Source organism: Symphalangus syndactylus, chromosome 5, assembly GCF_028878055.3.
Source record: "Symphalangus syndactylus isolate Jambi chromosome 5, NHGRI_mSymSyn1-v2.1_pri, whole genome shotgun sequence".
NCBI lineage: Eukaryota > Metazoa > Chordata > Mammalia > Primates > Hylobatidae > Symphalangus > Symphalangus syndactylus.
In genome coordinates, this window is record NC_072427.2 from 100,140,839 (window position 1) to 100,167,740 (window position 26,902).

Here is a 26,902-nt window from a genome sequence, read left to right on the forward strand (position 1 = left end):
TTATAATTTTTATTTATTTCCTGAAATATTCTATTTTTCATTTGTCTGTATTTTGTAATTTATTATAAAAATTTATAAATTTATTATAGTAATTCATAATTAATTATTAAGACATTTGTAAATGTAATTTCTTGTTGAATAAATTACATTTGTTGATTTGTAATTTCTTATTGAAGCATTTTTATAACGATTGCTTTACATTCCTTTTCAGACAATTCCAACATCTGGTTTGTTTTAGTATTATCGTCAACTGATTGTCTTTTTATTCATATTGTGATTTTCCTAGTTCTTGATATGACAAATGATTTTTAATTTTATCCTGAACACTTATTATGCTAGAAGACTCTATTTTTTGTAAATTTTCTATTTTAGAAAGCATTCAGCCTTGTTTAGGTTTAGAGGATAGGTTTGTGCCTAGTTCTGTGGGATTTAGTTCCCATGAGAGTTCAGTTTTCTGAGCCCTTGCAGTGCCATTCTGGTTTGCTTCATTCTTTTTGCATTGTCTTTCTTCCCACTCAGTCCTTGATGGTGCTGAAGGGGACAGAATGTGCTTTCTGGGGCTGTCTGTTCTTTCTGGGCAATCTTGTGTGGGAAGCAGTAGTTGCTGGGCTTGGATCTTCTTAATCCACGAGTGAGACCAGAAAGACACATAACTTAACTACTGCCAATACCGTGGGCAGATTAAAGTGCCCACCACTGTCCTAATTGTAGGGCAGAGGCTGGGATAGTCCAGGGCTTTGCTGCTGCTGCTGCTGCTGCTGCCAACAGATAGAATCACCCTTTATTCTCAGAGCAGGAGTTAGGACTCCCTGCTAGGGGTCTGCTGGATTTCCCATCTCCAATTCTTTTGGACAGAAAAAATGGCTTTTCTTGAATTCTTTTGTCTATGCCCGTTGGTGGTTCCTGGTTGCGGGCCTCTTCAGTGCCTGGTTTGGAGGTGTATAGGAGATTGAAATAAAACCCAGGGAACTTACTGCAGCATCAGTCCTAAAGTACGGAGGTTTGCCGTCAGTTTGTCTTCTTATTTCCAGATCTCAGAGTTCTTTTATCATTATCTGTTGAACAATTTCCAGGTTGTTAGTCACATTTAAAGGAAAGGAGGAGAAAGACTGAGTCTCTGCCTTCTTGTTTCTGAACCAGGAGCTCCTTGAGTAGCTGTTAATTTGGTGAACAGAGAGGAAATTTCTGGAGATTGAATTGATTTAAAAAGGGAGCATTTGGGAACCTTGTTACGATTATATACTTTCTGCCCTGAATTGGATTACATTTAAGGTTGAATGAGTCAAACTCTAAGTAGCAAAAGCACCTGGTTATTAAAAGCACCAAGTGATCAAATGGTGGGCATTTTCAGATAAAGGGAAAGGGTCTGGTGGATAATACTTTTCTTGTGTATATCTTACCTTTCAGTTCCCTCTGTGATATAATTCCTCTCATATTCCTCAATATTCCTCAAATATTGTTTCTCAACCTGGGTTAATATGGGGTCAAGTGAACATTTGGCAATGTATGGAGATATTTTTGGTTGTCAAAATAGGCAAATAGATGCCAGAGATGCTCCTACGTATCCTACAGTGCACAGGATAGCCCCATACAACAATGAGTCACTTGGCTTAAAATGGCAATAATGAGAAATTTTGCTTTAAGACTGTAAAAGAAAGATTAAGAAATCTTGCTTTAAAACTGTGTAAAATGATCCCATAACATTGATAATTTCTTCATGATTACTATTTGGAAGAATCATAAACCTCAAGTGTGAGATAGGTTTACGGGGACCAGATGTGTAAGTTCTATTTGGAAGAGTCATAAACCTCAAGTTCCATTGGAAGAATCATTGTTGAAGTTCTATTTGAAAGAATCATAAACCTCAAGTGTGAGATATGTTTACAGGGACCAGATATGTAATACTATTCCCATTCAGAATCTAAAGGAAACAAATCCTTCTTCAAGGCATTTTGCAAGAGTGATTTACATTGCAGTCAAGGTTCACAAGTACTCTGTAGGCTACAACTGCCATTTTATTATGTAAAGAAGCTTATTACTGAAATGCAACTAAGAAAATATGACAGGCAGATAAAACATGTTTTAATGGATATGTGTTCACTAATTTTTGCTTTTAACTTTTGGCACTGATTAGGTAGCTTTCTACTAACATCTCAGTAATGATAGTATTAGGGGCCTCCACCTCCAAAATTTAAAGAAGTGTACAAAGCAGATGAAAGCACTCTGAGGCTACAGTTCAGTGATAACCAGCCATCTCACAAACCTTTCCCTTAAATGTAATGTAAATCATTCAGTCTTTAAGAAATTAAACTGCAAAAAAAAAAAAGGACAGTTTAACTTAAAGAAATTCTAATGAGAATTTGCTAACTATAAGATTCATTACCAACATACAAATCCTCATAATAAAAATAATTTCCCTTTCACATTCATAATTGTATTGCTTTGTTGAATAACATTTAAATATTTTAGACTTCATAACGTTCCCTTCATAGCCATTTAGGTTTATAAGAGCCGCTGTTCATATAAGGGAGAGTAATACAGATGCATCATTTCTATAAAATAATTTTAATTCTTTCATATCTATAAATAAATTATAAAAATTTACGTCTTTTAAAATTCTTTTTGGAAGAATTACATATATTTCAACAATGCATTAATGCAATTTAATGGATTCAGCTGTAAGCCTATGAATTTTAGTTATTTAAAGCAGGAACATTTAGTTTCACCATGTCCCAGTTTCCTTTCTGCTTAAATATAAGAAATGACAATCAACAAACTTCCAGGGGTGACTCACAAAGCACCTTGACATTTTAATGGCACAGATTGCCATATAGCTTATTATTTGGTAGCACAGGAGCTAAGATGGAAATTAGAATTATGTGAGCGCTGAGATAATTCAACATAAATTCCTGATTATGAGGTGCAAAAAAAAAAAAAAAAGTTTGCTCACCATCAGTGGCATCACCCAGGGCTAGCCTGGCTGACAGCATAGAAGCAATAGCTCACTGCAGTCTGTCCCAGCTAAAACACAGGTTCTAAATAAATACTGTGCTTGCTCTGTAAATTTGGCTTGAAGGTCCAACTCCTCTAATGTGCATTAATCCAGCCACCAAAGACAACCTCAAATTAACATAAACTCTAAGTAAAAATTGTATGCAAGTTCAAAGCAACGTGTTATGTATTCACTTCTCCACTGGGTTAATTACTCTTAAGTGTCCCTGACAAATTCTAGAGCCTCTTCCAGCAACACAATAATCTTATCTAATTAAAAAGATGCATAGTTATGTGGCTATTAATGTGTCCTTTGCAAACTGCCTGGCAGGCTATCTTATGCCCTTGACTAGTATGTCACCCCCTTATGACAGTGGAATGGCACAGAGCATCACCGTTTTAGTCTGTTTAGACTAAGGACTAAATAACAAACATAATCAAATAAATGAAATAAATAAAGCTCTTTTTATTTAAATACAAAATACCTGAGACTGGATAATAGATAAAGAAAAGAAATTTATTTTTCACAAACCTGGAGGCTGAGAAGTCAAAGATGAAGGTACCAACAGGTTTGGGTTTCTCCAGAGGGCTGCTGTCTGCTTCCAAGGTGGTACCTTGTTGCTATTTCCTCCAAAAGGGAGAAACGTTGTGTCCTCACATGGCAAAGGGCAGAAGAACGAGAGCTGAACATTGTGTGAAACCACTTTATAAGGGCCTTAATCCTATTCACAAGGGAGGAGCCCACATGTCCTAATCACCTCTTAAAGGCCCCACCTTCTAATACTATCACATTGGCCATTAAGTTTCAACACCTGTATTTTGGAGGGTACATGTTCAAACCCTAGCAGTCACCTTCAGCGTCTGTTGGGGAAGGAGGAAGGAAAGATAGGTAGATTCTCTTTCCAGCTATCCTCTACACTCACAGTCCTCCTTATTACCTTTGTCAATGAGGGTTTAAGGCGGTTTGATCACTGTTATTAGGTTGGTGCAAAAGTAATGGTGGTTTATGTCATTGAAAATAATGGTAAAAACCGCTATTACTTTTGCACCTGCCTAAAATATTTTCCCATACTTGCCCATATTACACATGGAAACTTCCATTTCCATCCTATGTGAAGTCACTGCATCTAAAAATATGTGTGATGTGTGTGAATCTGTTGAATAGATTTCTATCCTGTGTAAGAAAAATCTATCAATTGTTTTGGAGTACCTTTTTTTTTTTTTTTTTTGAGATGGAGTCTTGATCAGTCATCCGGGCTGGAGTACAATGGCTCAATCTCGGCTCACTGCTACTTCCGCCTCCCGGGATCAAGTGATTCTCCCGCCTCAGCCTCCAGAGTAACTGGGATTACAGGCACCCACCATCATGCCCGGCTTACTTTTTTTTGTAGAGACGGGGTTTCACCACGTTGGCCAGGCTGGTCTTGAACTCCTGAACTCAGATGATCCGCCCGCCTCAGCCTCCCAAAGTGCTGGGATTACAGGCGTGAGCCACAGTGCCCAGCCAGGAGTACTTTTAATATTTGATTTCCGTTTTGATTAACCTCAAGTTTATATTTTGTTATAATGAGTGAGATAAGAACACAAGTTTGTTTTTCCAGGTGGCTTACAGTCGTAGTAATAAAAATGCTATTAATTGGACAGTGCATTTTTTCTTACTGATACATAATATTGCATTATTACACAGTAACATTCAAATGAATTTGTCCCTATTTCTGTATTTTATGTATATTTCCAGTGACTGGTCTGCACCTTTGTAAAAGAGAAGAGCACAATTAATTATGGCATCATAATTATGGAATAATGGTTTAAGCTGCTGCACCCAATCCCCCACAGCCAATTCTCTTACTGACCAAAATATTTCTGGCTTTTAAAAACTTGTTTGGTTTTCCAAATGAACTTTAGATTCAACTTCAATAGTTTTAAAAATACTATGTTGATATTTTTATTGGGATCTTAATTTTTAAAAATATAATTTATTCTCCTATCAAAGAACATAATATGACCTTTTATTTACCTTTTCTTTCTTTGTGTCTGTCAGTAGAATAAATATTTTGTTATCTAGATCCTGTTAACATTTTTTGATACGATTATTTCTAAGTATTTTATTGTTGTTTTGCTGTTGTAAGAAGCAAATATAATTTCTAGTATATTTCCTAATTTGTTGTTGAAGATTTGGCCTATATTGATAATATATTTTAAATAAAGAAGGACATACTTTTTAAATTAACAATATTGAGAAAAGAATAGTGCCAGTTTAACATTGAATGTTAATAACATGTTCATTAGGAAGGTTTTGTTTGAACATTTTGTTCAATATTTACTAATAAGCTTTTCCATTTGTTTTTAATTTATTCAGCTTTTAATTTACATAGAATAATAACCACATTTTTGTGAAGTTTTGTAACTTTTAAAAAATGCATAGTGTTATGTCACTACCGTCAGAATTAAGACGCAGAATAATTCCATTGTCACTAGAAATTTTTCAAGCTGCCTCTTTGTAGTCATCTCCTCTCCCTACTCGACCCCTAGCAACCATTAACCTGTTTTTGAGCATTACAGTTACTTTTTCCAGAATGTCATAACGATTGAATAATATAGTGAGTGTAGCTTCTCTCACTAAGCATAACACATTTGAGATTCATCCATGCTTCTGGGAGTATCAATAGTTCATTCATTTTTGTTGTGCAGATGTGTTCCTTTGCATGGAGTTGACACAGTTTGTTTATCCATTCAATAGTTGACGCATATTCCAATTGTTTCCAGTTTTGAGAAATTGTGAATAACACTACTATAAACACTTATGTACAAGGTTTCATGTGAACTTCACTTTTCGTTTACCTTGGTTAAATACCTAGAAGTGAAATTGTTGGGTCATACAGTAAATGTATACAGTTGACCCTTGAACAACATGGGGGCTAGAGGTATGACCACTGCACAGTCAAAACTTTGTGTATAACTTTTCACTCCCCCAAAAATGTAACTTCTAATAGCCTACAGTTGACTGGAAGCCTTATCAATAATGTAAACTGTTGATTAACCCATAGTTTGTATATTATGTATATTATATATTGTGTTCTTACAATAAAGGAATCTACAGAAAAGAAAATGTTAAGAAAATCATAAAGGAAGAGATAATATATTTACAAGTCTTTAAGTGGAAGTGGATCATCATAAAGGTCTTCATTCTCATTGTGTTCATATTTGGTAGGCTGATGAGAAGGAGGAAGGGGAGGGTTGGTCTGGCTGTTGTAGGGGGCAGAGGCAGAAGAAACTTTCATGTGAGTCAACTCGTGCCATCCAAACCCATAGTGCTCAACGCTCAATTCTGTGTAACTTAATTGAAAACTGCCAAACTGTCATTAAAATTTGCTGAATCATTTTGCATTCCCAACAATAAAGAATGAGAGTTTCAGGTTTTCTTTTTATTTGGTTTTCAGCAATTTGATTTTGATATGTGTCTGTTTCTGGTATTCTTTAAGTTTACCCCTCTGAGTTTGCTAAGCTTCCTGAATTTACAAATGTGTATCCTTCACCACATTTGAGAAGCTTTCAGACATTTTTATTTAACATTTTTTCAACAATCTTTCTACTCTTTATCTGAGACACCAATGACATGGAGCTTACTTACAGCTTTTTATATTGTTCCACAGTTTCCTAACACTCTGTTAATTTTTCAGCCTTCTGCCTCTGTTCTTTAGATTAAATAATTTCTATTACTCTGTATTTGTGTTCAATGACTCATCCATCTGTCACATCCATCCGGCTATTGAGTCTATACGGTGCTTCTTTAATATGTTATATTTTTTTAGTTCTAAATTTTTCATGTGGATTTTTAAAAAATACATTTTACTTCTATACCAGAACTTCTATGTTTTCGTTCAAGAGTGATTACCTTTAAGTCATGGAGCACTGTTATAATCACTGTTTTAAAGTCTTTATCTGATAATTCCAGTATTGGCTTCATCTTGGAATTGGCATCTTTTTGTTATCATTTCACTTGAGAATTGGTCACATATTCCTAGGATTTTTTTTAAGTTGAGTAATTTTTAATTTTAAAAATATTACGTTGCGAGATGCCAGTCCTTTTAAAATTCTTCCAAAAATGTCTGTTTTGTTTGTTGGTTTGTTGGTTGGTTGGTTGGTTGGTTTTAGGAGACAATCAATCCAGTTACTTTCAGACCATGTATCTGTCGCATCTTCTGTGGTTAGCGGTTCTAATGTTAGTTCAATTCACAAGGTCAATGATAAGCTGTTTTTGTGTCTTCCAGGCATGTGTCACTGAGGAATTAGTCTGGGCCTTAGGTGTTGGTTTCTATTGTAATTTAGTTCCCAAAGCCTTTTTTTAATGTTAGTTTGGGGCCGTACTACATACATGCAGTTCAGGGGTGAGCCTATTGTTTGTGCTTTTTTATACAGAGAATTGGTGGATCCCCCTCTCCAGCCTGTCTTCTCTGGGATTCTCATCACATGCTTTGGCTTCTAAGAACTCCCTTTTCCCCACCGTCTGGCAAGAAATATAGTAGTTCTTTTAGAATTTTAGTCACCTAAAATTCTTCTATGCATTTCCTTATGACTGGTCACTGTTATCAGGGCAAAGCAATGAGGAAAAAAGACAGAAAATAATGGGTATTCCATCCTCACTCTCGGACTATGTGAGCCTGTTTTTCAGTCAGTCCTTCAGGCCAGAAACATGGTTTTGTTCTTGCTGTTGTTGTTTTCAGAATTTCAGTTGCCCATTAGAACAGGGTTAGGGGAGAAAAATAAGAAACAAGAAAATATAATGGGATTTCTTCTACACCCTCCAGCTCGCAGGAATCCCTTTTTCTGGTCTTCTGGTTTCGCATGGAGTTTTTGCTGACTGCAACTCTTGCATAGTTCTATGACTAGAGATACCTCACATACAAGATAGGAGATAAAAGAGGAGAAAGAAATGGAAAAATTACCCCAAGTAGGATATTCTTCAAGTTTTTACTTCCCCATCCCCATCTGCCTTTTATTGCTTATTTCTCTGAGTCTTCAGATGTTACTTTTTATATTTTGTCCTGAATTTTTAACATAATCAGTGAGAGAGATAGGTTATAGTAAAATTACTTCATCTTGGCCAGCATCTAAACCCTCAGCCCATTTTTTTAAAAGGTATGGTAAATTTTACATTGTCAATAATAATATATTGCATATTTCAACATAACAGAGTAAATTCAAATGTCTCACCAAAAAGAAATGATAGGTACGTGAAGTGATGAATATGTTTGTTAGTTTTATTTGATCATTCCACATTGTACATGTATATCAAAACATCACACTGTATTTTATCAATATATATGATGATGATTTGTTCATCAAAAATAATATTGATCAATTATTAATACATAAAATAAAATGAAAAATAATTTTAGAAAGACAAAGTAAATTTCAGAAGAATTCAAGAGCACAGAAAAATGACAACCAACTAAAAAATAGTTTTCTGTTCCAATTACATAATACAGAGCACTGGAATATTTATCAATTATGGTTTTAACCACTGAGATGATCCAAAGCTTCTTTTTCTTTTTCAGAGAGAAAAAACAATTCGGTACCAAACGACTTTTACTTTCTACATTTGTGTTAAAGGGTGATAGCCTTCTTTTTAGGTGAAAATACGAGTTTTGCTTTTAAAGTTACACAGAAAAATGCAGCTTTGTCTAACACATATCTGGTATTTGAAGTGCATGGCTTTCTCTTTATTCAACAATTTAGGATACAAGTACTAAAAGCTCTTCTCAGAATATTCATATATAAATTAATTACAATCTAGATTTTCTCTAACCTTCATTTGAGAATGAGATATTTAAGAGCCACTCTAATGGCTGTATTAACTATGCATGCTCCTAGATCCTAAAGCTCCATTAATGAATTAGAGTAGATGTGTAGAAGCCAAAGTGTACCTGAGCCATGTTGTCTCAACTGCTGCAAAAAAAGCTTTTACTTTATGTAAAGATATTTGGTACATGCATTATTTATTTGAACAGCATTTGTACCTTTGCTAAAACTAGAGTTGAAAGCATTAGCCTTTGAGTTGTCAAACGTTTCTTTTACATAAACATCACCTTCTTTGCCAAGATTAACTTCTTAGGAAAAATTTTATCTCAGTAAATGAATATCCTCAATTTCTGTTGTTAGTCAAAAAATATATATAAAAATATAAATATATATATAAAACAATGTGTTTCTCTGTCACCCTAGGTTCCTAAAGAATTATAAGCAAACTAAGTGCCCAATTGTGGTAATCTCTTTGTGTCAGGAACAGTTTTGCACTTTTACATCTTCACCTTTTATGACCTCTATTCTGTTTTTGTTTTTGAAATCAACTTTATTGAGTAAAAATTTATACACAATAAAATAAACCCATTTTAGGTGTACACATTGATATTTTATGATAAATATATAAAACATATAATCACAACCTAGATAGGTAACATTGATATTATCTCTGTAAATCCAAGAAAATTACCAAAGCAAGTCTTAATCACTTGAGGAGGTTTATTTGCCAAAGTTAAGGTCACACACCCAGGAGGCAGGTGTATGCCTTTCTCCGAAGATGATCTTGAGGGCTTCAGTATTTAAAGAGGAAACGGTGGATACTGAGGGAACAGAAATATTTTTAAAATGTGTCAGTAGATAAAAAGACAAAACAGTCACATCCTCTGGAGTCTTTGATCAGTCTTTCACCGAATATACAATTTTCATGAGAGAGGAGAGTAGAGGAAATAGTCACTCATGCCTTCATCTGGCTCAGTGAATTGGCAATTTTACATAAGATAACGTAGATAATATGGCAGAGGAAGCAATCAGATATTCATTTGTCTCAGGTGAGCAGAGGGATGACTTTGGGCTCCATCCTTTGTCCCGCCCTTGTGAAGGTAAACTATCAATTTACGTTGCCAGGGTCAAATTCATGAAATGGTTTAGGATAAAGACATTGGAGCCCACAAAGAATTTCCTTGTGGGAAAGTTGTGAGGGATATATGTAGCTTTTTACTTTGTAGTCATATTATTTAGGAACCAAATGAGAGGCAGGTTTGCATGACCCAGGTTTCACCTTGACTTTACTCTTTGGCTTAGTGAGTTTGGGGTCCCAAGATTTATTTTCCTTTCATATGTCAAAAATTTTCTTTCTGAATCATTACTTTGAATTGTCCCACTTCAGGGGCTAACATTGATCTTTTTAAAATTTACTTTTGCCCATTTTAAAATTTGATTTACATAAAAATAGACAGTATGTTAGAATATTTTCTTCTTCAATTTCAACCACATTACTTTCACTTTTTAAAAGCTAAATGTCTGTAGTTATTCTTAAAAGTCTTCCCTTTCCTTTGGCTGACATGTATTTATTTATTTTTTTATATTACTGGTTTTCAGAAATCTGATATATCTTAGAGTGGTTTCCTCCATCTTTATCTTACTTGAGTTTATTAATCTTGATTGTATAGGGTTTTTTTTGAGCTTATTTTTTAAAGAAAACTTTTGTCTGTTCCTTCTTTAGAAATTATTCTTTTGACTACACGTCATTGGATTCCAATCTTCTGTATGTCCTTGTCCCACAGGTCACATTATGAAGGCTCTGTTAAACTTTTCTTTGGGACTTTTTCTCTTGTGTGCTCCAGTTTGGCTAGTTTTTATTGCTTGATTGGAAGTTCATTGATCTTTTCTTGGCCTTTAATCTTCTGTTAATCCCATCCAGTAAAATTTGCATTTCAGATTCTCCTTTAGAAATTACATTTGGTCTCCCCATTTTATTTTTTAAAATAAATTCCATTTCACTTCTTATTATGTCCATTTCACTTCTCATTTTGTCTTTCTTTACATTCTTGGCAGTTTGCCTGTTCTTATCTGATAGTATCATCATTCTTATCATTTCTGGGAATGTTTTATTGACTAATTTTTCTCCTGATTATAAATTATATTTTCTGTTTCTTGGAATATCTAGAAACTTTTATTCACTTCTGAACATTGTGTATGCTAAATTGTTGACTGTCTACATTTTATTTTCTTCCTTCAAGGAATGTTAAATTTGATTTTGGTAAATTGCTTGATTACCTTGATTATTTTAAAGCTTGTTTTTAAGCTTTATTAAGGTGGAGCTAAAAAATCCTTTCAGGCTAGGTATTACAACCAAGATGTTATGCTTCTGGAATTTCTACTGAATAACCTTGATAATCACTAAAATCACTGCAATCTGGCTGGTCAGAACTCACGCATCATTGTCCTGTTTAAATTCTGGGATTTGATCAGGTTAAGGATCCCTGGTAATTCTTTGTCTGTTCTAATGGAGTTTCACTCCATGCATATGCTGATTAATATCTAGCCACAGACTCAAAGAAACTGAAGTGCTATGTAGATTTCTGAAATGCTCTGTAGATTTCTGTATAGCTCTGTTTTCTGAAGTGCTCTGTAGATTTCTCTATAGGTCTCTTTTCTCTGCTAGTCTGCCTGACAAATCCTAGCGGCATCAGCACCCCAACACTCTTAAGTTTTGTCTTCTTTTCTTAGCCAGGATGCATACTTTGTTTGGGCTCTCCTCCTTGCACCCTGATGAAAAAGTGCCCCAGGGCAGAAAGTCAGGGTGATTGTAGTCATTATTCTTTTAGGAATAAAAAAATAAAAGCCACTATCAATATTTTAACTTTATAAAGTCTAAGATAATCAGAGTTTGTTTTTCAGGAATAATTTTATTATCCACACCTCAGCATTTATGGCCTTTATCATATCTTTGAATAAGGCAGATATAGTCTAAATGCACCAAGAATAAGAAGACTGAGAACAGTCAAAATCTGGAAGTAGGTACTTCTATCAAATTAAACATCAGAGGCGTTTCTACAAATACATAGTCTTAAGTGATATGGTTTAGAAAGTACCATAAATCGGCAGGTATATTCTTTTGTGATGTGTTTTATTTATCACATTATTTCATTAATAACTACATCTGCCTGCCCCCTGCCCCATGCCTACACACACAGAGAGGGATAATCTATAGTTAATATCACCCCAATCTGGAAGAAGAACTCTGATTCATCACAGTTAAGAAGGAGGTAGGTTTGGTGATGTCTTCAATGGAATTCCCACAGGAAGTTTCATTTTCAGAGATATTTCACATAAATTTTAAGATACTCATTAAAAACTCTTTGCTGACTCACTAATACTCTTGATAAAGATCCAGTTGTACAAATGGTAATGGGATGCCAATAGTATTTGTTTAACTAGCTTCTTTTTGTCACTCAGAAATAAGCTTGAATCTGACTTTACCAAAAAGATCTTTTCAGAACTAGTCATTCTCTATGATATCTTTTAAATTAAATTTTAATTGAACAATAGAACTTATTATCCATTTTTTGTTTACTTATTTATGTATAATTGCTACTCCTCAGTCGCCTTTCCATACCAAATGAAATGTGAAATACTAGAAGGCAAATCTTGTTCTTTTATATATCCCTGGCACCCAGAACAGTCCCTGACAAGAAGAGGGGGCTCAATAACTTTTTTAAAATTATTAAATAGATAAAAGATTCTCATCAGGGTGATAATACAAGAGATGATTTACATCTCATAGGCTACATAACGAGGACCTGAGTAATGGCAATAATCTTTCTTTTTGCTATTGTATAATAATCACTACTACCTTTCTATTATCTTTTCAGTAGTCATTGTATGATTACACATTAAAATTAATTATAACAATCAGTTATTGTTTGCTCTCATAAGTGATTATGACATTTCACTTTACAGTTTGGCCAGTGAGAATGACTGGGGTTCAGAACACTCAATTGTGGGTCTTAGAATAAGTCCATCTGAGAAATCAGAAAACAGTATTTTGAGTAATGTGGGTTCAGAAAGGAAATCTGAGTACCACCAAGCATGTGGTCTCCTACTGTTCTAACACAAAGAAATGGAGCACAAAGGGAGAACATGGAGGGCATTAAGGAAGTGACTTTAACATGTGCTGAGAGGCAGGAAGTGAGGAAACATCAGGGAAGTCTCTTTTAACTCACTTGGCTCTATGCGGAATGTCAAGACTGGGATGAGACAAGGCAAGATGTTGAAGGAAGACTAAGGAAAAACGCAGAATCATATTTCTCAGAATCGAGCCAACTAAGTTTTTCCAGTTAAGTTTCAAGGCCACAGCAGCCTATTCCTCCAAAGTTGAGCTAGAATAATATGAGATGTTTTATGAACATGGACTTTACAATCAAATGATAAATTGTGCACTTGCTACCTGGATAATTTTGAACCATTACTTTCATTTTTCAAACCGCAATTTCCTCATTCCTAAAATGAAGTGACATCTGCTTCATTAGATTATTAGGAAAATTAAGGATAATCGGTAAGAATTCAGCCCAGATCCTTGTTGTTCTTATGATTATTAACCCTCTCTCAGGCTATAGTCAGTCTCTGAAGCAGCCCTGAGCTAGACCATTTATTTGCATAATACTGGGCAGCAGTGAGGATTTCAAGCTGCAGAGAACTGGGCATTCTCTGACATTCTTTGAACTATGTGCTCATTTAAAAACCCTAGAATGATTTTGGCTAAGACCTTCATGCTTTGTACAGAGAAGGTCCGATTTAGAGTGTGAACTCACACATTAGAGCTCTTTTGTTTTTCAATTATGGATCTCTGTCATAGTTGCAGAAGGGATATAATTGAAGATCATATAGTAAATACTGCTCATTAAAATAATTTGATATAAAATTGTTTCTCCATAGGATCATTTGAACTCAAGATTTTTAGGCATTGGCAAATCTTGGAAAGAAATCTCTTACCAAGAGATATCATAGAGTGAATATTGAACTGTTTTGGTTCAGCACCAAGATTTTATTGTTCTTAAAGGTTGGATGTAAGTAATTATATTTTTCAAAATATTATGTTACTTTATTTCTTTTTCAATGGCTACTATTAAAGTGGTTAAAAGGTAGCTCTACTTCATGAAAAAAGTATCCTTTAAGCTAAAAACAGAATTATTATTTAAGTATATTTTGTTAAACAATGGTATAACACTAAATATTTTCTTGCAGGGAATTTTATGGAAATTGAATTTTATATTGAAAACTAAGAATGTTTCATGCATCCCAATTTTTTATTTCAAGTTATAAGGAGGAATAATTGACTTTAGATAATTCCATACTTTAAAGGAGAAAAAGAACAATTAGTAAAGTCACCTGAATAGTTCTTTGAAATGTCAAAATGATATTTCCTGAGAATATAACATCAAAAGTGAAGTTACCACTTTAAAAAAACACAAAGCACAATTAAAGGAAATGATGCACAGATTAAAAATAATAATAAAAGAATACTTTCCCTTTATGTTTTGATTATATCTCCTGGCACAAAATAAAGATATTTGGTATCAAAGCTTGGGGGAAAACTATATAGTATGCATGTTAAAGTTGACTTAGGCTGATTACCTAATTTCTAAGCTTTATGATCATTAAAAACACTACCTTACGTGTTCAAATTGCTGCTATAGAAGTTAGTAGCAAATGACAGATTTGGTTAGTGCAACAATTCAGAAGCAATTCATGCGAGTTTTCTGGAGGACATGTCAAAGATGACCTCATTAGGATACATTTGGGGAGCCTGAATTTCCTTGGCCTTGAAACCCTCCCCAGTGAACTATACATGGGAAAGGGAGAGCATAGTTGTAGCCACAAACGTCTTCTCAATAAGGATATCTTCAGTGTTTCTCCAAGTGGGTGTTTCAGCAGATGTTGATGGAAACGAGAATTTTCAGATACATTCAGCAGAGAGAAATGAGATATTTTGACTGAGATATATTATCGTGTCCTGCTTTGTAGCAAAAAGGCAGTAAACTGTTTCTGCAGGGTCAACAGAAAAGTCATCTGCTAGTAGCAGAGAAGGCATTCGTGCAGCAACATAAGAGTGGACAGAATGTGAATTAGTCTGAAGTCAAGGATTACAAAAGAAAAAAAAAAAAGCAGCAGTCCACAAAATGGCAAGCTTAGGGTCTTGTGTGCATGGTTCATGATACAGAAGGAGATATTACTAAAAATGATGGCTTCAGTGCTAGTCAGAGAAAGTACAGAGTTATAAAGGTCTCATGCCAGAGGAGACCACTGTACCTTAATTTACTTTCCTTAAAGAGAACCTGATAATTTCTAAATGGATTTTGAAAATTTCAAGAATGTGCTTTGAAATCACCTTCAATATTTGCAAAACAAAATCTCTAATATTGCAAGGGAGATCCTCTCTGACACAGATACTGTTTGTCAATACATAGCCACTGGTATAGAGCAAGGATCAGGAAGGCAGCTACAGGAAACTTGACCTGTGTGGATGATAGTGCCTGCTTTGGTCACCACCGTAAAAACTCCATCACTGGCTGGTGTTTTCTCCCTTTTAATTTCCTTGGTTTCTCATTTACACCATGTTTTAGTTAGCTCTGGCTGCCATAACAAATTATCATAGCCTGGGTGACTTAAACAACAGACATTTATTTCTTACGGTTCCAGAGCCTGGGAAGTCCAAGATCAAGGTGCCAGCAGATTCAGTGTGTGGTGGGAGCTCTATTTCTGGTTTGAAGACAGCCAGCCACCTTCTTGCTGTATCCTCACGTGGGAGAAAGAGAGACAGATTGTCTCTTTCATGTCTTTTCTTATAAAGGCACTAATCTCATTCATGAGGGCTCCCCTTTCATGGGCTAAATATTTCCTAAAGGCCACACCTCCAAATACCATCACATTGGGACTTCATGTTTCAACAAATGAATTTGGGGTCTGGGGACAAAAACATTCAACCCATAGCACACTGCAGACATTTATTGAACATTTAATATATGCCAAGAGCTACGCTGGGGATTTGAATTTGAAAGATGCATTTCTCTATAGGACATTACAAAGGAAATTGGTAGAAAACGAAGTCATATTATAGCTCTCAAGAAGACAATACATTGTTAATCACTGACATAAGATGTAGAGAAAAAACTGTTTAAAAAAGGAATGTTGTCTTGTAGTGAAATTGTGGTTTTACAGTTAATCCTATTTATTGCTTGTAATTAAGGAGCTTATTTACTGTTCTAGTCTTTAACTATAATATTAGGGAAGTAAGCAAGATAGAGTCAAGAATGTTTCCTTGTTTTCTAGATCCTTAACACAGTTAGTAAGGTAGCCTGTTCTTTCGTTTGAGGAAACTCAAACCTCTTATAAAGCCTGATCTTTTATAATATGGCATGTAATGTAGCTTTTGATTTGGTTTTGGTAGCATAGATCTAATTCATAAGAATATTACTGAAATATGAGGGGGATAAACTGTTCTCTTTTAAAAAGACATTGCCAAGTTGATTTATGTAATTGAAATTCTGTCTTTATAGGTACAGTTGTGCCATAAAATTCAGGCTAGCAGCCAGACTGTCAAAATTCTTACTAGTTTCATGAAAAAGAAAGTTTGCCCAATTCTTCACTGGTTCTCACACAGATAAAGCTGTTTTGGGAAACAGAGAATAAGAAATAGAAGATCTTTTATTTCAAAGCCCCTATAAAAGACAAACAGAGAAAGAATGGTCAAATACAATACATAAAGACCAATAAGGTAAAACAATCTGCTGCTATTTTATAAATGTTGGAAGATTTTTGTGAGATATTTTGGATTGCTTTATTTAGAAATCAATTTTTAAAATATTTAAGAAATATAAACTGCTTAATTTATTACAATTGGATTTTTATTTGTGACTTTGGCAGCTTTAATGACTGTATATTATGGGTATGATTCTATATGCAAGATCTTTCTAAAAAGCATATTGAAGTTCTTTCCTTTGCCAAGTACAATTTGATTGTAAAGTGTCCAAGTCTTTTTATTTACATTTTTTTTTTTTTTTGGCCCATTCAGTGCTTAATGCCATTTCTAGGAAAGAAAGAAAGCTTACAGATAGAGAGTTTGCTGAATGGGCAATGAAAACAGTCTTTTTGAATTTTGACACATTTTTGCCTGTATTTTAAGATAAAAACAAGATGAGTTTAACTCTCAGTTACGTATTTTAATAATTATTTTTAGTGTGTTGTAAAGTCAGGATTTTTTTTGGTTCTTTTAAAATAGAAGAATCAGAAGAACTAAAAATAGACCAATCTTGGTAGAATATTATATTTCATTGGGAAATTAATTTGCTACTAATTATGCTATAGGTTGAATCATTTCTCCAATAAAAAGATATGTTAAAGTCCTAAGCCTCTGCACCTCATATTGTGAACTTATTTATAAAAAGGGTCATTAAAGATGCAATTAGTTGCATTAAGATGAGGACATACTGGAGCAGGGTGGACCCTTAAGCCAATATGATTGATGTTTTATCAGAAGAGGGGAGACATTCATGTTAAGATGCAGATGACACACACAGGAAACAGGGAAGTACAGGGTAGAAGAGGGCAGTTCCCCAGCAAAGGCCCCAATCCTAAGCCTGGAAACCCACGGCCCTAAATAGGAATAGACAGTCCTGTTTTCGTGCCCAAATGTTGCCTTTTGGCCCGCTATGTATCCATATAAATCCCAAACCCCAGACTCCACGAGGAGACAAGCAGACAAACAGAAAGGTAGAAGAGCGGCAGATTGGTGCAGCAGAGAAGGAGAGAAGGGAAGGAATGTCTGAATGTCAAGAGAAGTGCAGCTGGGGATAGTCCAAGAGGAGATCAGCCGCTGGATGGCCAAATTTCAGGGGAAGATCATCTTCCCATTCCATCCCTTTTCCAGCTCCCCATCCATCTCTCTGAGAGCCACCTCCACCACTCAATAAAACCTCTGCATTCACTATCCCTCAAGTCCATGTGTGACCTGATTCTTCCTGGATGCCGGACAAGAACCTGGGTACTAAGAGGGCACTGAGCTGGTTAACACTTAAGTCGTCTGCAGATGGCAGAACTAAAAGAGCAGTATTGGGAGTTGCAGGCACCCACCCTTGGATGCCACCGTGGGGTTGGAGCCCAAAAAGTGCTTGCCCAGGCTCCTGCACCCGCCCGTCTGTGTGCTCCCCCTCCCATAAGGGGTTTGAGCATGCGCAGCGGCTGAACAGACAAGCCACACCTGTGTCGCATGTCCTGCGAGGGGGTCAGGGAACTCTCCTGTTGCACAGAGACACTCAGACAGAAGGAGACAGCTGTGAAGATGGGGGCAGAGATTGGAATTAGGCTGCCCCAAGCCAAAGAATGCCTGGGACTAGCAGAAGCTTGATGACAAAGGGCAGAATCTTTCCCTACAGGCTCTGGAGGGAGCATGGCTCTGCTCGCACCTTGATTTTGGACTTCTAGCCTCCAGAACAATGAGAGAACACATTTCTGTTATTTTAAGCCACCCAGTTTGAGACAAATGACAGCAGCCTTAGGAAACTAATACAATGGCTATGGCAAACTTCCAAATTTTATTAATACAACTATTCAAGGAGCTATTTTTGGAGATCTGACATAACAGTTCAAGAACATACAGCCACCAGGTGTTGTTTCCTCTACCACCCTCAAGCAACTGTATGACTGGGATCCTCCTTTATCAAATAAGCAATTGTATGTCTATTCTTTGATTTTCTTTTGCTTTAGATGCAATCATACACATTTTTTCTTCTTTTACCTTTCTCTATACTTTTCTCCCTTTTCGGCTATTATTATCTCCATTGTCAAAAAAATGAGTTTTATTTTTGTCAATTTTACATTAGACGGATAATTCCAAAACCATATAGTCATCATGATATTAGATGAAATTGATGGCAGATATAAGGATGTTAATTTCCCATCCTTACCACCAGAGTATTTGTGTTTGAATCCATAAACATGGAAATTATGTAGGTATAATCATTGCACTTTTGAGATTTAAAGCTCATCTTAAATTACTTTCAAAGCAATAAGATTTCCATTTGGTAGGGGAAAAAAAAAAAACAACCTTTATGCTGTTTTCTTAAATGTCTGCTACCAACAGTTCAACATTGTATTTAATGAGCTGTTCCATTATGCCCATACTGGAAGCACGCATTAATCAACTCTGTGCTCCCTAACCTCCTTTGCTTGGTGAGGAGAATAAAGTTTCTTTGAGATAATTTCTGTGGCTTCAGGGGATAAAAACATCCCTGCCTATTGAGTAATGCATTAGCTAATATAAAGAACAAAGAGACCACAAAATAAACGGTTTAAAGAAAACGTAAGTTTTGTTTGTTTGTTTGTTTGTTTTCTGATGCTACATATAAATTCTACAATAAGCCAGATACTTCACAGGAGACTCCCCCAGTCTATGAAATCCTTTAGGGCCCAGTTTCTTTGCATATTTTTACTTTTTCACCTCCTTGAGCATTGTCCTTATCTGAAGGCTCAAAGCTATGTTCCGTAAAAGGGACAGAAGAAAGGACATGGAATAACATATGTTCAATTTTCTAAGAGTCAGGAGCAGAGTTAGTACCCACCATTTCTGTTCACATTCCACTGGCAAGAATTTAGTTAAATGGTCAGACATAGCTTCAAGCGGGACTAAAAAATATAGTCTTTCTCTGGGTAGCTGTATTCTAGTTACAACTCTTATTACAGAGGAAGGTGACAAAGGACTTCAATGAACAGTAGCGGTCTCAAAAAGATGCTATTAATATAAACTGGAATATGTATTTGCTTCCAGTTAACATAGGATGTTGAACTACAAAGTCATTTAAACAATTCTCAGTTATAAATATTTGCATTAAAGATGTCATGCTATTCTTTGTAGATACATTTGAGCATTCTTTAACCACTTTCAAAACAAAATTATATATTCAATTTTAAGATTAAGTTAATTTTTATTTGAGTGGATGCTGAAAAACAGTATGACAGATACATTATATATCATTTTATAAATTTGCTGAAAGGACCAAAACAAGAAATTGAAAGCCATGTCTGTGAATTTTCCCCAGAATGCCTCTTCTGAAATCAATAGAGAGTGTTTAGGACTGCAAGAGCGAGAAGTTCTGTAATAATAGCTATCTTCTTGCCCCACACTGGCTAAGATGGAGAAAGAGTTTGAGAGAAAAGAGGCGGAAGAAAGAGAGAGAGAGAGAGGCAACCTCATGTAACAAAATAAATTTATTAAAAAGTGGAATTTTAATTAATATTAAAAAGTGGAAAAAAATTTTTATTAAAAATAAATAAATTTTATTAAATTTATTTATTAAATTTATTATACAAGAGCAACAGGGAATCTAGAAAAACAAATTTAAAGGCTGTAGAAAAAATTTAATTTTTGGTGTAATAATTTCTTTATTTCCTCTCTTCACTCAGTGAATCTCCTTTTCAGTTCTAAAACTTAGAACCACTTTGGGTCAGTACATATGTTCTTTTCATGGTCCTTCCAGTGTCCATGATTTTTATTCTCTCTTAGCTTAATAAAGCAGTTATTAGTAAGCATTGTAAATTAGAGCACCTATTATTTTGATGTTATTTCATTTGACGAACTACTTCCTAAAATGTGTTTCATGCTCTATGTACATTTTGAAAATGAAATTGGATCGATTCAAAATTTGTTGGCTGTTGCTTTATGTGTGTGTGTTTTCTTGAGAATTATATATTTCTAAGGGTGCACTAAGATGTCACAAAAGTAGAGCTGGAAATTGTTTTGCTCTAAAAGGATTAGAATTGCAGTTATGGTAGGTGCATTCCTCTGAGGCAAGGCAGAAAAAAATAAAAGCCATCATTTGGGCTTCTAAGTTCTCTCCTTGTATTTTCAGAGATCTCCTATGAAGTATTTCTCTGAGGCGTCATGGTATGTGAAACCATTTTCTCCGGTAAAATGAAAATACCCAAACTTTGGTCATAATAGGGCACTGAGGGACTTGAGGAAACTTAATCATCAAAGAGATTCAATTATGTTCTTTACACTGCATTTACTAAGACAAGGAAGAAGACTGTATTATTCCAGAAAATAAAGTTAACTGTACAATGGCAAACAAAAAAACAATGTTTCAGAATAACTCTTAACCTAAAAGTTAAGTTTGTCAGCACATCCTGTGGAAAAGTCTCCAGGCAGATCCCCTAAATCCTTCAGGTGTGACTGTAAATGGTTTACACCTGAATTTCTTTGCCTGGGTGCTTCCTCTGGTCTCTTGAGCCCTTTCTGGTTACAGGCTTAGCAGGCTGGAAGTGCCTAGCTAGCCCCTGGGAGCAGCTCTCACTAGTAAGTATCCTGGCAGCCTCTCTCACATAATGGAACTTCCAAGCTGTGTTCTGTGCTTTTCTGAATTCCCTTGAGAGATTAAGCTGCTTTTGTCCACAGTGGTGACTTGCTTGATAACACACCATATCACCAGCCCACTTAATTTCACTCCTCTGCTTTCCTACTGATATATCCTGGGATCCCACACTACTTATATTTTAATCCTTAACTGAGTCCTGTAGGAATGGAAACTAAGACCAGCCCCAGCCATTGAAAATCGCAATACAGCAGAGTTTATTGTTCTGTTCCATAAAGAGTTCTATTTTCCTTAGCCCTGCACTGGCCTAGAATAATCATATACAATAAACTATTGAGAGGAAAAAGTCCTTAAAAGGCATTGTATTAGTTCATTATCACACTGCTGATAAAGACATACCCAACACTGAGCAATTTACAAAAGAAAGAGGTACAACTGGACTCACAGTTCCACATGGCTGGGGAGCCTCACAATCATGGTGGAAGGCAAGGAGGAGCAAGTCACATCTTACATGGATAGTGGCAGGCAAAGAGAGAGCATGTGCAGAGAAACTCCTGTTTTTAAAATCATCAGATCTCATGAGATCCATTCACTATCACCAGAACAGCACAGGAAATACCTGCCCCCATAATTCAATCATCTCCCTTCAGGTCCCTCCCACAACATGTGGGAATTATAGCAGCTACAGGATGAGATTTGGGTGGGGACACAGAGCCAAATCATATCAGGCATCTAACTCCCTTTACACATTTTACAGATGAGGAAACTGAGTCAGAGAGATAACTTGTCTTTCTTGAAGCCATGTGGCCCTGTTGTGAAGAACACAGGCTCAAGCAAGTTAGATTCCGTGGTTTGAATCCTTGCCCCAACAACTCATTAGCACTTATTAGCATATCTACTTAGCATTAGACAAGTGTGGAAGTAAGAAATGTAATTAAAGCATACAAAATAAGGAAGGAAATTTTTCTTGATCTCAAGTAAAATAAAACTGGATTAGCATAAGGCAGACAATCATAAAAAGAGAAGAGTTTTATATACAGAGAGAAAAATACACAGATTGTTGATAATAGTGCACAAAAACAAACCTAAACACTAGAACATTAAATTCTGAGGAGCACAGTCTTGTGAATTAAAAGACTTGATTTGAATCCTAGCTTTGGCTCTTATTGGCTACTAATTTTTGTCAGTTTGCTTAACTTTCCTGTACCTCCAACTAGTCATCTGAAAAAGGTGAGTAATGATTATAGTACCTCACAGGATTTCTATGAAGATTTAAAGAGATAATGCATATAAAGTAACTGGTACATACTAAATTCAATAACAATTAACTTTCAATATTATTATTGGCACAGTGGTAGTGATAAATTTCAAGTCCAAAACTCTCCTACCCTACCATGCTCTCCATCCCAAGACAGCAGTGGCATCACACAGGAGTGGCGATAACTAACATTTAAATCCGTATCTAAGCTGTAATTACCACAATAAATTAAAAACTCCCCTCTTTTCATTAGTATGCTAAAAATAATTTCTCTTTAAGCATGTTTTTTCTCATTTAATATGTGGTACAATACAATTTATTTGTAGCATTTTTTTCTTCTTTGACACAGTGTAGAACTGTTTTATGTGGTGTTTCTTCTGCTTAATAAACTAAGCACCTTAATCTTAAGTTTATGTTCAATTAAGAGAATCAAAGCTGAAAAACCTGATGTGCAATTGCAATGCATAATTTACAATTTAAATTCACCATGCAGGTTCAGGATGTGATCATGATAAAACTTTTCTTCCTTAATAAAAAATGTCAATAAGCATTGTTGGTCAAAGGGTACAAAGTTTCAGATAGATAGCAGGAATACATTTTGAGATCTATTGCACAGTAGGGTGACTGGAGTCAATCATAATGTATTATATATTTCAAAATACCTAAGTACATTTTGATTGTCTCACCATAAAAATGATAAGCAAATGAGGTGATGGATATGTTAATTTGCTCAATTTAATTATTTCAAATTATATACATATATCAACACATCACATGGTACCCCATAAATATATATAATTATGATTTATCAATTTAAAAGAATATTAATAAAAACAATAATAAATTAGAAACAAATGTGAACTGGTGGGAGATTAATATACACTGTTACACCCATATAGGATGATGCCATGTGGCCATTAAATCACTCAGTGGAATAATATTTGATATGAAAATTGTTCTGGATAAATTTCTAAGTAGAAAAGTGTGCTACAAAATATTTTGAACAGGGTGACCATCGTCTTGAAAAATGTCTGACCTGGAGAAAGACTAGAAGAAAATATCAACAGTGGTTATTCTTCCCTGGCAGGCTTTTGGGTGACTTCCCTCTGTTCTTTTCTGTGTTTTCAAATTTTCTGAATTGCTAGCATATTCATTTTAGTAACTATTTAAATATATACTTAAAATTTTAAAAATGTCGGTAAGTAGGTAAGCAGTAATGAACAAAAATAAATTGTACAGCTATATCTATTCTTTACTCCTGGACTTGAATAATATTCTTGGTTCCTTACATTCATATTTGTTTTTAAAGTATCCGTTTTTTAACTTTCACTAAATGTTGTGAACATACTTCTCAAGCAAAATTTTGCAATTGAGACAAGGGAAGTTTAGAATGTTTCCTCTAATTGATCTTCCATACTCTTTTAATTAGAACAGGCTCAAGAGAGACATAAAAACAAAATTATTGATTCATCCGAAATTAAAAGTTCCTCATTGTGTTCTCTTCAAGAAATGTAACAGGACTCTTGTTAACAATGATTTTCTAATTTTAATTACATTAAATTCTGCCTTCCTAAATTCCTGCTGTCATTCTAATTAAAGGGACATTTATCATTTTCTATGCAGTGGTCCTATTTTGGTACACTTGAACCATCTCCACATAATTTTTCAAAAGTTTTTTGCACTTTCAAGTAGGTGATGTTATTCTCTGCTAAAAGATTAATAAAATGCTTAAAATGTCTTACAGATGGTGTAGAAGACATAGGTACTTTCTATGACACGTAATCCAATGGAGAAAACTTTTAGATGTACATTGCTACTGAAAACAAACAAACAAAAAAACGACACACACAACACAGGTTAGTGCAACTAAGTGTTAATGTTTTAAAAATTCCCTGTGAACAGGTGCTAAATTTCAAACATGTTCTCAGAAGGTGCAGCGTCACATGGGGATAGACACTATCAGGAACCTTTTCAGTAGTTTTTGCCCCTTCTTTGTTGCTAGGATATCACAAATTTTGTTCAATTTCTTATGAGTGCCCACTTTTTAAACTAGAGGATGTGATTGTGAGGATGACAGACTGGATATCCCACAGGACTGTGATTGCAAGTCTTCATTCAATTAATATGTTTTAAGCAATTAGCATTAGCAAAATGTAAAATGTAAAAACAGGACATGTAATAAATTAATACAAACTAAGAAAAAAAAGGTCCCTGCTGTCAAGCAAAATCAAACTGGGTTAGTATAAGATGAACAATCAGAAACAGATGTGTTTTATAGAGAGCAAGAAAATATAGACAGAATCAACAGTTCACAAACACAAACCTAAACACGAGACAGACATTCATTCACTGATACCTTCACAGCTTTACTTAAAAAAATACTTTTTGGGCACCTGACCTAGTCAAACCATAGGGTGAGTATTGGGAATACAAAGACTAATAAGCTTTGATGAGCAGAATAGGGATATAATATGTATGGAATTAACTTACCATGATGTAGCATATGGTAAGTGTAAAGACCAGAAATAAAATTAATTGATTTAGGGAACCTATAAGAGAGTTTTTTTCAACCTACGAAGTCCAGGGAAATTTTGTGAAAATGATTGTGATTTGAAAAATAATTAGCTAATGTCTAAATATAATTGTTTTCAGTCAATAAACCTGTATTTCCTACCTAATATAAACTAAGTTCTAGCATTACAATTAAACACACACACACACACACACACACACACATCATGGCTAACACAGTGAAACCTCATCTCTACTAAAAAAACACAAAAAAATTAGCCGAGCGTGGTGTCGGGCGCCTGTAGTCCCAACTACTCGGGAGGCTGAGGCAGGAGAATGGCGTGAACCTGGGAGGCGGAGCTTGCAGTGAGCCGAGATCGCACCACTGCACTCCAGCCTGGGCGACAGAGCGAGACTCCGTCTCAAAAAGAAAAAGAAACAAACAAGAAGCAACAAAATCATGTCCCTGAAGGGCTCAGTATCAAATAAAAGAATAGAGGAGACTAATATATAATTAACAAGAATATGATGTGCTTAATAATAAAATTGAGATAAAAATGAGGCATTATGCAATGAAACTACCCAAGACCAAGACTGGCTTCCGAGCTTCATGTCTAAGAGGATGAAAGCTGCAAAGTTTTCACAGTTCGGAAGATGGTAGGTAGAGAAGAAAAGTTTCTCTTTGATGTTTTTTTAAGAAAAGGAAAGGAAATAAACATTGTTATAGAGAGCTGAAACTTGGAGCAAGAGATAGATGCAAGGGTGATTTTAAAGACATATTAATATATAACATGCAATGTAACTTATTTCCTCTGTCTTTCCAAGGAGACTTCCAGAAAAATCTACAATGTTTTTCAAAATTATTGTCCGATTTGAATTTTTTTCCAGATGCCCTGACATGTGTGTTGTGAGATAAGCTTCAGGTATGTGCTGGGTGAAAGTCATAGCCCTCGAGTGTCCAGAAACATTCAGGTGACAGGGTCCCAAATACATTTCAAGTCAAAAACCAAATTTTATCGGTTCCCTAATGTTGACTGTCCTTCTGTGTTCCAGCCTAGGACACTGACGCACTCAGATGACCTAAGCCCGGAGCCTGCCCATGATCCTCGACGTCTCCTTTCTCCTCACTTACCAGATCCAAACCAGTAAAGCTGCTTCCAGACAGCTTGACACCATATGTCTCTTCTGACTCTATTCACTTCTATTCCTACATGTGATCGTATCCCCATCAATTTACTCTAGAATTACTGCATTAGTCTCTTATCTCTATAACTCCAACCCCATATTCCTCTCCAATCTGTTTTCCATACTGCAACAATAGTGAATTTATCAAAACATAAATTTAACCACACCAGATTTTGAAGAGCTGATGAGAGTCATAACTAGCAAGGTAGAAGAGCGTGGAGACTACGGATAGAAATTTGCAAACAGAAGGATCTTAAACAACGTTGATCTCAGCTCTTTCATTTAACAGAGGAAAAGTTTGGGGCACAATAGGTCAACAAAAGTGAATTGTCCGAAGGGATACAAAGGCATAGAACAAAGGCATCTCATTATATCCTTGTTTCTTTTCTTTTTTTTTTTTTGAGACAGAGTCTCACTCTGTCATCCAGGCTGAAGTGCAGTGGCGTGATCTTGGCTCACTGCAATCTCTGCCTCCAGGACTCAAGCAATTCTCCTGCCTCAGCCTCCCCAGTAGCTGGGATTACAGGCGTGCACCACCACACCTGGCTAATTTTTGTATTTTTTTTTTTTAGTAAAGATGGAGTTTCACAATGTTGGCCAGGCTGGTTTCGAACCCTTGACCTCAGGTGATCTGCCCACCTTGACCTCCCAAAGTGCTGGAATTACAGGTGTGAGCCACCGTGCCTGGCTGGGTTTCTTTCCATTAATTCATATCCATTGGTCTCTGGAACTGTGCTGTCACTCTACTCTTCCCGCCTATAAAAAAAAAAAAATCCCTTATTTTATT

At 35.4% G+C, this 26,902-nt stretch overlaps 1 long non-coding RNA gene across 1 annotated transcript in view; it reads left to right on the top strand.

The window, feature by feature from the left end:
• Positions 1-26,526, top strand: part of LOC134736838 (uncharacterized) — a 48,168-nt gene extending 21,642 nt beyond the window's left edge. Inside the window, exons 2-3 of the long non-coding RNA XR_010121204.1 lie at positions 24,164-24,275; positions 25,984-26,526. This is a non-coding gene — a long non-coding RNA (uncharacterized lncRNA). The remainder of the gene's footprint in view (positions 1-24,163; positions 24,276-25,983) is intronic.
• Positions 26,527-26,902: the final 376 nt, after the last annotated feature.